The sequence below is a fragment of the Thermobia domestica genome, chromosome 10, assembly GCF_964235325.1.
Source record: "Thermobia domestica chromosome 10, izTheDome1.hap1.1, whole genome shotgun sequence".
Lineage (NCBI taxonomy): Eukaryota > Metazoa > Arthropoda > Insecta > Zygentoma > Lepismatidae > Thermobia > Thermobia domestica.
The window spans coordinates 10925637-10938011 of NC_137463.1; the positions used below are offsets into that span (position 1 = coordinate 10925637).

General features: G+C 37.7%; 1 protein-coding gene across 2 annotated transcripts in view; it reads right to left on the reverse strand.

The window, feature by feature from the left end:
• Positions 1–1931, reverse strand: part of LOC145662281 (LITAF domain-containing protein) — a 123017-nt gene extending 121086 nt beyond the window's left edge. The window contains exon 1 of one of the 2 annotated variants that reach the window (XM_081727678.1): positions 1706–1931. The gene's annotated coding sequence lies outside the window, so the exon portion shown is untranslated. The remainder of the gene's footprint in view (positions 1–1705) is intronic. The other variant, XM_081727680.1, reaches the window with a different exon arrangement.
• Positions 1932–12375: the final 10444 nt, after the last annotated feature.

The window sequence follows — 12375 nt, forward strand, 5'->3', positions numbered from 1 at the left end:
GAAAACAGAGATGGTCCTTGGTAGGAGAACGGAGATGACGGAGTTCTCCACTAACACAGTGTAATAACACACTCTGAGAATGCACTAAGTTCTTCTCTCTATGACTCTAACAAAGTCAGAGAAGAAACGCAAGTCCGGCGGGCGAAGGACAGAAGCCTGAGCCCGAAGAGTGGACCGGAGCCCCCGGCGACGAGCACGAAGCTCGTGCCTCGTAGACACACAATGATTTCCCCCTGAGAACAGCTTGTACAGCTATTTTGTATTCAGGGAGTTTATTCACACGTTACGTACGTGGGAGTATAGTAGGGTGGTATCTTCCCAAAAAGGGCGGATACTCGTGTGCAATGAAATTAGTCTTTACGTTTAGATTGGGTATTGATAATCTAAACGACTATTTAGGGTGTTAACTAGAATAGTCACGCATGCGCGTTATTACAAACAGTATAAGGCTTTAGCGTCATCTGGTACATAATATCCAAATTAAAAGTCAAAGGTTAATTTGATATTACAAAGAAAATCAAGCTTTATCCAGATTTTACAGGTTTCTTAATCGTTTCACAATGATACCAAAAATACAAGTGTTCCCAAGACACTTATTTTATACGGTGTCAAAATAGACATATTTAGTATTTTCGAAGTGTCAACTTCGGCGCCAAAATGTTAATTATACGTCTACCATGTTTTTGAGAACATCTGGGCTTAAACAGAGGACAATGAGAGTATTCAGAAAATAACATCAGACTCTCAGATAAGACACAAGGGTTAGATATTCCCTTGCACGTGCAGCGAATCGAAGGTTATAGGTTACCAATTCAGATCTGTTTCTCAAGATGCAAAGAGGGGGAGAAAAAGATATGAGTTTCCTCTTACGAGACAATAGCTAACTTTAAGTATTCGTCTGGCTTAGTTATTCCACAGAAAGAACAAAATATAAAGAGAGAAATTTAACATTGACTAATACCTGCAATAATTACATGGCAATAAAGCAATTAAAAGGTTTTTAAATAGTAATTATGAATTTAATAACAGTAAGAAAAGCAAAAAATTAGGTCGGCCCGAAGGCGCCTCAGGTCGGCCGCTACAGTAGCTATCCCCTTGGCATCCCACTGGAGATTAAGCCGGGGCCTCGTACACGGAAAGCATGATACATATGTATAATTTGTTAATAATAATAATAATAATAATAATAATAATAATAATAATAATAATAATTAAGTACTACTCTATTGTATTTATTATTTGTTGTACGTAAGTTCTGAAGATTCAATATCAGATAATGATTCTAATAATATAACACACTTACATACAATCATAAGCTTATGATGCTCAACTCTGAAATTTTAGTCAATGAACTCCATGTTTCCATAGATTAGGGATTTAAATTTCCTTGCTGGGCCATCCTTTAAAAAGGTTTTGCGGCGCCACTACATGGGCAAATTGAAATATCACACTCAATAATACTGAAAATTATAATATAGGGACGCGTATTTTTTATTTATTTTTTTTTTTTAGACACGACTATTACATATTATTTACGGAATTATTTCTGTAAATACTCTAACGATTTTATTTTAGAATGTAAATACATTTCACAAAGTACATTAAATCTGGACTACACAAATAGTAGATATATGGTATTGTGCAGAATCTGAACTAGATATGATTCCAATCTTAGAATACTACACATAAAACGTTTAAAAGTTACCTGTCACACACAGATAAAATGCTGCAATCCGAGAGTTCAGGCAGACAGTTTATCTTTCACTCACAAAATCTCAAAACAACACGCGATAATGTCAAATCCTATGGTCGAGGACACAAGCACTAACTCTCAACCTCAACGTTTTTGCCTAGCCTCCTCGCGCTCACTGTTTATTGCTGTTAACCAGCTTTCGTCATGCTTATTTCGTCCTTGATTCTCAAGTCTAACTTTGTTTCTGACCAACCCACCACAGTGTCTTAGCCAATCAGAATAGCGCAACAAAATTTCTCCCATCGACATTACAAATGAGTGATACATCTGAGACTCGACGTATTACCAGCTGTTCGTCTGCCATTTGTAGGTTCCATAAGTAAAATAGCAATATTTGATACAATTCAACGCTGTGAAAACTTGCACTATTTTTAAATGCTTTATATACATAATGATTCCCGAAAAGGATATTTTTTTTCTCAATGCCTCTTTTAAAGGATATGTATTGATACTTGAACTAAGTTAAACGACAATTTCGAATGTGCAGGATTACTTTAGCCGCACCACTCGAAATAATTGTAGAAAAATGATAATTCTCTCACTAATTTCCTTCTTATTGTTCTCCAAAAGATTTACGCTGAGCAACATGACATTATCCCGTTTAGCATAGACAAAATTCAAGGGGGCCACCAGAAGTAATTTTTGAAACGTTACAATTCTTTTACGATTTGCGTATAAATACGTTTCGAATGTATGGTACAAAAACTACAGTGCAATAAACACAAATCAACCTGTGCTAGGGGCTCACTGAAAAGCATGAATGCTATCTAACCGGGTCACAAGGCATACCTAGTGATCCCTCACGGTTGTGCATCCGAAGTGGGCATACCGTCAGCGACGGTGAGTATTCATCCAAAATGATTTTGTGATATTTCGATGTCGAATGCCTAGTTCGTTTCCACGAGGAAACCCTATAGTGTATCTGTTTCCGGCTCTGAAATTTCAAGACCATTTTATTTGCATATCCCCAAAAATTCCTCATAAATTTCTAGACTACAGCAATGGAAATTACTTGTTCCTGGTGCATAAATTTGAGTTTCGACACAGACATCAAACCTTTGCACATTATTTTGCTATGGAGGAAAATATGTGTTTCCGTACAGACGATACTGGTTTGATGAACAAAATAGGCGTGACCATGTAACAATCTGTATCGAAACATTTTAATGCGCGTATAATACAGTAGAACCTAGATTATCCGACAAAGTTTCCGGGCTATTTCTCAGCCTCTATTCAACCGATCAGTTCCAAATCTAGACAACGGGAGACATGACTGGGTAGATTACCCTTAACATTTTCTGTAAATCGATTAAATAGGGGCTGAGAAATATCCCGAAAACTGTGTCGGATAATAGGGGTTGTACTGTATATAATGCGAATAATAAATATGTTCATATCTTTGGAACCTAACGTGATAGGGCATTCTTAAGGTGATTTTCGAAATCAGTGTGACCGTTTCCTAGTTTTCTTAAGAATCACCTATTTTAATCGCGGAGATATAGTTTCTATTTGTTGGGCAGTGTAATTATTACAGTGTTTTGTCGCCTTTCTTGTGAATTGGAACTATGATTGATTATTTCCACTCTTGTGGCAATTATTCCTTGTTCCAGATAAGGAGAATGAGTTTATGTATCTTGTTCCACAATTTTTCGTCTCCAGCTAAAATTAACTCAGCCGGAATTTAGTTTAAACCCGGAGTAGTGTTGCCACGAGACGAGGCAGAATCCTTTTAGACGAGACACGAGACGAGGCAGACTACTTGTCCCGTCTCGAAAATGAAAACGCTGGCGGGAATGGCCAAGATTGAAATTGCTAGTGGTCATATAGATTGCAAAAGGAAAATCCCCTTTGTGAGAAAACATGTAGAAAAGCCTTCATAGAAAAGTGTCCTCTGTCTATTGAATGAAACAATCGTGATACTTGAGCTTCCAGGAATACCATCCTTAATGTCTTGTTCCCAATTCCCCTTGCTGTAAACTAAGGAATTCTCATTTTTGTCATTTCTGGCTGGAATGATGACAAACAAAATCAAAGCCAGGGAAGATTTTTACAAGGTCAAGAAACCGAACTACCACCACCATCTATTCAATTTGAAAACTGGGTAAGGTCTACACTCATTACAGGCTGTAGTTGAAAGTTCTGACTGAGATGGCGGAAGAGAACAGAATAGACTACAGTTGTCTTTATTCTCTTGTGGCGGTATTCTTTTTGCTATATGAACCGAAAACGGCAATTGAAGTGTGTCATTTTGCAACTAAAATTTTGTCTTCTCTCTCTCTCTCTCTTTCTCTCTCACACACACCCATACACATAAAAACACACTTTTACCATTTTAGCAATCGCTCGCTTATACAGCAGTCATGTAAAATTCACCTCTTCGTTTGGAAGGCGGACGAAGGACAAAGAAAGCAAAGATATTATCGACGAATCCTTCAAATTGTTTGCTTTCAGCAAATTTATGATACTAATAATAAAACTTTAGGTGAAAAAGTTTTACAGGGGGGGCTTCGTTTTGTTACGCGGAAATGTTTGATCTGACCAGAGTGCGAAATTGCTCTCTGCTTCCATGTGTGGAGGAGGGAAACTTCCCTTTCCTAGTGAATAATATTTATTAGGACCTGAATTATCTTCAAAAATGGTTTCTTGCAGAGTATAAAGAACATTTGGTATAATATTCATGGAACTCCTTTGAAAGCAGAAAATATCATGAGAATGATCAAAATTCGTACATTGAAAAACATAATTAACAGAAAAGAAATAGGGTACCCAAACCATATTTTTAAACCTGCTATAAAATGTATATCCTATATTTTTACGGATTCCTTACTCCCATGAAAGTATCCTGGGGAGGATATTCTCTCCAATTTTTTCAGACTGAAATCCTTTTATCCCGTACGATACCCCCCCTGACACAATACGAAAAAACAAATGCTGTTAAAATCCATACACATTACCCTTCCGGGACTGAAGCCGGGGCCTTCAAGCCGGAGGTCTATCGCCGCAGACCGCTCGGCTTGATATGAAGATGTACGTTGTATGATTGCGAATAGATCACGACAATATAAGAAACTTTAATCCAAAATGGCCACCCAAAAATCAACTTTTGTTTTTAGACCACTAGCTAATCTGGGTGTACTGTCATGAGTTTGTTACACAAACGGGGCAACCACCACATAGTAGCACACACCCCGCGGTTATGGGAACAGATTTGAACCATGGAGGTGAAGACTGGCCCCAAGCATTCTTTTGTCCGATGTTTCGTTCAGCTCCCATTACTATGGCACTTTAAGTAGAGCTTACTGTGCAGTAACATATAAACTTTCAATCTAATACTTTCCATTACTCAATAAAATTATTTGGTTACGAGCACTTTAAAAAAAATAATTGCAACAAATCTAAACATGCTAAAATGGAAAGTAGTTTTTGGATTGGTATGGGTTAACACTGTGAAACCTAAAGGCTGGAATATATGACATCAAAGTGTACACACATATCTATCTCTCTATTTATCTATATATCTTTCCATCTCTCTCTCTCTCTCTCTCTCTCTCTACCGACACTATAAAGCAAGTGGGCTGATAGTATACGGTAATGTCGGGGATGGTGACACCTTTACATCGAACTTTGCTTGTCGTGTAAACATTATTTGACACTAGTGTCTTCATCTTCGACGTACCTATGAGCAATTTACTGTATATTCGTGTATTGAAACTGGTGAAACAAATTTCAATGTTTCAGAATGTTAAAAAAAAAAAAAAAAAGCCAGGGTCGAGAAGCCTCAGACAACTAACAGCAGAGATATATCATCTTGTAAACTATTTGTCCTTGCCTTGTGAGCTTATTTAAATTTATTTTTAAGACCTTTAGGCAACTTTGGCCCAATGGATGATGAGGGGAAAATTAGTGGAATGAAGAAAGTGGTAGGATACTAGACAACTTCAAGAAAACACACACATTAGAAAAATGAAATGAAATGAAATGAAATCTTTGAGTTTTACGTCCCACGGTTATGCAGGTTAGGCTAAAGGAGACAGTGATGATGCGTAATGAATGAAATGGTGGAATGAAGAAAGTGGGAGGAAACGGGAGAACCCCGAGAAAATCCACACACACGGTGTTTCTCCACCACAAAGTTCACTTGGTGGGGCTGGGATCGAACCCGAGACCTCAAGCACCAGAGGTGAACGTTCTACCATTGAGCCACCGCGGTCCCCACACACATTCAATGTTTGTCCACCACAAAGCTCACATGGCACTAACCGAGATCGAACCGACCACCACATACACCAGAAATGAAGGCTTCATGGTGTAGCTACCATGACATTTCTTGTCTTGTGTGTTCTGGGTAATACTTGTAACATAGTTGTATCTTGATTAGCATGCTGCAGGCTGCTACATTTTACTTTCATTCCCATGGTATGCTGCTATATTCTTTACGAGACAAAACGAGACAAACGAGACGAGACGGGACAAAACCTCACGAGACGAGACACGAAAAGGGACGAGGATATTTTTTCGAGACGAGACGAGACAGCCTGAAGTCTCGTCTCGTCTCGGCTCGTCTCGTGGCAACACTAACCCGGAGATCTGTGTTTCTTTAATTTCTTTATAGCGATTTCTACTTTTATTCGGTTGGGTTCTGGAATATACAGTTCTGCGGTGTGTATTTCCTTTTCTCCACGCATATTAGTTTTTGCTTGCGTGTTAAGCAAATCATCAAAGAAATCTTTCCATCTATTTAAGTTACTATCTATATCAGTGAGAACTGTTCCGTCAGCTTTCTTTAATATATAAGCACGAGGTTGATAGCCTTTCTTAAATTCACTGATCCCCTTATACATGTCCAGAATGTTTTTATTTTTACTATTATCTTCAAGTTCCTTATTTTTGGCTTTCACAAAGTCGTGTTCCTTTGTTCTAAAAAGTTTTGGAAATTTCCCATCTGATGTCTACGAAATTTTGTGTAGTTATTTCATTCGGATTTTTATGCCAAAGTAATTTTGCCTGTTTTCTCTTCTCTGCAAGTTTGACGCATTCCTGGTCGAACCATGGTTTGTCCCTACGTATTTCCGCGTGTCCCAATTTTTCTTTTTCTGAAATTTTAATACTATCTCTAATTTCAGTCCAAATGTCCTTAACACTAGTGTACTCCGAATCTTCTAAAACCGAGAATCTATTTGCAACTTCAATCTGGTATTCCTCTCTTACCTTGCTCTCTTCTAATTTCTTTAAATAAAATCTCTCCGTTTTCAGACATTAAATATTTCCTTTATTCAACGATAATCACTCTCTTAATATCGCTGCAACCGGGTAGTGATCAGTGTCACAACCAGCCCCTCTAAACGACCGGACATCAATTATGCTAGATTGCCTTCTTCTATCTACTAAAACGTGATCAATTTGATTATGTGTTTTTCCGTCTGGTGAGGTCCAAGTGTATTTATGAACGTCGCAATGTGGGGATTTTGTACTCTTCACGATTAGGTTTTTGGATGTTGCAAAATTCACGAGTCTAACACCGTTGTCATTACTTTCCATATGTAGACTTTCGTTCCCTATAATCGGTTTGAAAATAACCTCTCCTCCTACCTTCGCATTGAAATCCCCTAATAGAATTTGCATGTGGTATCGCGGGAGTTGGTCAAATATCCGTTCCACTTCTTCGTAAAAACTGTCTTTTATATCGTCATCCTTATCTTCTGTTGGAGTATGTACACTCATGTCCAAAATAATTGTCGCATGTCTATAAATATGTTGTTGTAGGAATATAATTTGATAACGAATTCGCCCGGTCTTTCTTATAATGTTAGTATGTGCATAATCGGCAAAGACATGTATGTGACAAATTTCATGTCAAAAGAGCAGTAAATAAGAAAAATAAAACGAAAATAAAACTTTCTTGTCCATTTAGCAACATTTTGTTTTACTCATTCTAATTTTCGTATCTATAATTCTCTTCCTATGAAATTTACCACAAATATACATTTCCCGATTATACACATAGTATCAGTATTAAAAGTACTCTGCAAAATCATTATCAAATTATATTCTTACAAAAAGACAGTTATAGATATGCGACAATCATTTTGGACATGAGTGTACATTAAGTAGGGATGCACACGAGACGAGCCGAGACAGGATTTTTCTGACAAAATTCGAGTTGAGACACCGCTCCTCCAATAGAGAAATATACATTTTTCGAGTCGAGACATCACTTTTACAGCACATTTTCGAGACGAGACAGCCACAAATCTTGTCTCGTGCGCATCCCTACATTTAAGACACCACCGATTCTTAAGAGTAACAAAAGAAAGTCTATAACAAATTCAATCCGTTTAATTGCTGATATTATTCGTTTATGAACGAAAAACCCTGTTCCTAATTGGTGATTTTTATTTCCTTCCCCGTAAAAGAACGTAAAATTTCCGGAATTCACAATTCTATCTCCTTCCCACCTAACTTCCTGAACTCCTACTACGTCCATCCTGTATTTCTCTAACTTACCCGTTACAGATTTTAACGCGCCTGTCCTACAAAGACTTCTAATATTCCATGTTCCAAATCTCATGTCCATTTTCTTTTGCTGAGGTCGTACCAAGTTATCAGTCCTGGTCCGAGGCTTTTGTGAATGTTTCTGAACAAGTGTCTTTTTCTTACAGAATGAGGTTGTTAGCCTCACCCAAACCCCCAAGCTGGAGGACCACTCATTGTCGTCTGTTCAAGACTGCTTGTTTAGTGTATTCGCAGCTGACCTCTATATCTAGAGGCGTTCTCCTCGACCCGCAACCTGAGGACGCACCATGCCGTGGTGACAGAAACCCACATAGGTAAATAACATGGTCCCGATGTGTTAATGAACTATACCGACAAACTGTAGGAGGTGATTCCTTACATCAAAATAAGAGAAAAAGTTCATATGGACCTGTGGGGAAAAGTGCATTGTTTCAGAGCTAGGGCTGTCCAAAATCGTGAAAAAGCCAAATTTTAAGAGGCCTTATTTCGCATTCGAGAAACTGTGGATGGTGGTCATTACCATCGTAAAGGAAGTCACGCATACGCAATCCAAAAATGCATATTTCATTAATGTTCAATGGGTGTACAGAATATTCTATGCAGGGTTAAATTCCCAGACATGCCATGAACCGAATTTTGAGATATGCTCTGACTTTATGATTGGTCCAAAGTAGGCAAACGATAACCCTTGATAACAGTGAACATGGAATATTTTGGTGGGATGTCGGAAGTGTTAAGGATCGTCAGCAGCACCGTCTCTCGTACTCGGGAAAACGCATGCTGCGATGTTTTCTTTCATGCTTATCAGGGAAGAAAACGTGAAATATACCGTGACTGAATATATCGTATCACATGCTATTCTGAACACAAAAAAGCATGAAGCTGCCGGTTCCTAACACTTCCGACTTCCCTCCGAAGCATTTTATGTAATGTTCACTGTTGTCAAGGTCTACTTCTTGCCTACTTCAGACCCTCCTTGAAATCAGGGTATATCTGAAAACTCTATTGAGAGCATATCTGAGAATTTTACTCTTTAGGAAATACCCTGTACACCTATTGGAAATTGACGAATTATGCACTTTTGGATTGTTTATGCGTGGTTTCCTTTACGCTGATAAGGACCACCATCCACAGTTTCTGGAATTCGAAAAAAAGCCTATTAGAATTTAGCTTTTTCGCGACTTTGAACAGCCCTAGCCCTGAAACTACGCACTTTTCGCCATAGGTCGATATGAACTTTTTCTTTTATTTTGATGTGAGGAATCAGCTCTTACAGTTTGTCGGTATAGTTCATTAACACCCTGTATATATGCACACAATATATAGTCTATATATCTAAAGTTTGATGCAGTGGCGTAGGAAGAATTCTGTCAAGGGGTTCAAGAACTAAATATCTTATTCATTAAACATATGTATATATTTTGTATATTAATAAAGCAAATGTTTATTTTTCAATAATACCTTCCTCATGGGTTAAAATGTCGAAGCCTTCCCTAATGTACGCAGCTGGTTTTGGGATTACTTTCGTATAAAAATAATTCGATTTTGACAAAATAGTATTATATCTTGTTTTTCGGTTTTCCCTGAAGACCCGCTACTTGAAGTTAATATCAGCCAAGATTGAGCAACGAATTTATCCACCCTTCCTATGAGTGGAAGCACCCATTTCCCTTTTTTAAAAATGTTTCACGTTAACTTCCTTTTAAAAGAATTGATGATATATGGCGTACGTTTTTCAAGACTTCCGAACCATCTCCATTGTTTGGATCTAAAATCATGAAATCATGAAAGGCGAGAAAATAATGACATTAATTATCTTCTTACTACGACTCGAGTTTTAAAACATGTTCCAAAAAAAATTTCAGAAAACTTCTTCGATTTTGACACAATATGGCGTCTATGCATGCTCTTTGAAGTTTTCCGACAATCTCCGTCCATTGCTTGATTTGGAAGTATGTAAATAATGATAACTCAATTTACTCAGTCCCTTTTGTAATATGATAAGGTGTTTTCCACATTCCGATTGCTTCTACTGACATTTTTCTTCCCTAAGTCACCCTGGAAAGAATTCACTTTAGCAAGAGTGCCCATTTCGTCTAGTACATGACACATTTTTTCCTGTTGGTTTGTTCCCCCAAGAAACAATACCACTTTTAAGATTTTTATAGACTATAAACATTTTCGTGTTAAATTATACTTAATGTAGACATTTATGGACTTGTCTTGTTAATACGTATAATTTCCACGTCAGATGAATGGGAGCAGCACAGGAAATTATTGGGACTGATTTATGCAATGGTAACATTATGTATAAAGAATTACACAACGGTTATCATCTCTAATACACAAGGATTACACAACTGTTATCAAGAAGGGAGCACGTTGGGTCAGTGGTAGAACGCTTATCTCTGGTGTGTGGGGACCCTGGTTCAATCTCCAGCCAAGTAAGTTTGGGTGGACAACATCGTATCAGTGGGTTTTCTCGGGATACTCCCATTTTCTCCCACTTTCTCATTCTACCAATTCTTTCATTATCATTTATTTGCTTTAATAATCGTCTCCCTTAGCCTAAATGACATATCGAAGCCAGATCAGTGGCTTGGTGCTGCAATCTAGCTCTCTTACATGCAAGACAGTGTAATGATGAACGCCTATATTGTGAGGGTTGTTGATCTTCCATGATAGTCTATGTACTGCCAAACTGCTCCAAACGTAAGCTCCGGTCGTGGTTTAGATTCCGTGTTAATGTAGGTCCCTTCCTTCATAATTGTGGTGTTGCATAAGAACGTGAAACAAAGACAACTAAACTGGAGCTACCATACATCAGGATTCAGGCCCGTATCCACGGAGGGCTAGGGTGCCCCCCTAAATTTTCACTGTCCCCCTTTAAATTTTCACAGTAGGCTTGCAAATGAACTATAATATGGTGATGAACTATAATAATGTTGGGTCGAGCCCTCCCTAATTTCTACCGACTCCCCTACATTTTTGGGCTGGCTACGGGTCTGTCAGGATTTACGTAGACATCCGCATTTTGAAAGTAAAAATTTCCGTCCTCACACCAGGGGCGTCATTTGGTAAGGGCAGGGGGGAAATGGCCTCCTGAGTTTGAGAAACTTTTTTTTAAATAAACTGTGTCTATTTATAATATGCTAATAAAAACATGAAATTCTTAAGATGTTGGTGGATACTCTTTTTCCCCTCCAGCCCCCTGTACTTCCTGATATATTTTCCGAACATATTATCAAAGTCGCCGATCCTGGGGTGAGGACGGAGCAGTGGCGTAACTGAGGGGCACGCAGTGCCTGCAGTGCGGGGGGTCCGCAGAGTTTGGGGACCCATCGCGAAGAAAATGTCAAAAACTATAATCAACAAAAAGAAGTGAGCTGAATATGGAATATCCATTTCCCTGAATAACATTATTTACGTTAGAAAAAGAAAAAAATATGCTCTGGAAGAAAATTTATTCATTCTAGTAATATCAGTTTAAAAAAAAAATAATCTTAGTACTCGAGGATTAAGGAAAAATAATTTTGCTGCCGACTGTACAATGTGCTGTTTTTTTTTCCGCAAAAATTTAAGCAAAAGGAAATGTATCCCTATTACTACATTCAGTTCAGAACCTTTATAACTTAACTGTTACAATTTCAACACACTGTTGGTATTACACAATGAAATAAAGTTGAAAACAATAATTCGAGTACTAGCATATCTCCTATTAATAAATAACTGTACTTTGGTTTCTAGCATTCCCGGTGTATGCACAGCTTTTTTGTTATTTCGGACCTTACCAATGAGTGTTTCTGCAGCGGAGAGATCTTTTTCAAAATTAAAACTGATAAAGAACTATTTGCGCAGTTCCATGTATCAAGAACGGTTGACCAGTCTCAGTATTTTAAGTGTTGAATGTGAGAGAGCAAGAGCAATGGACGTAAGTAATATAATAGAAAGATTTGCAGAAAAAAATGATAGAACATTACACCGCTTCAAATGAACTTCGACATTCAACAGTTCGTTTGCTTTTTTTTTTTTTTTTTTTTTGATGAGCATTAATTTTAATTGTAATTTAATTATATTCCATGGTCACTATGTTAATTATGATTTATAAA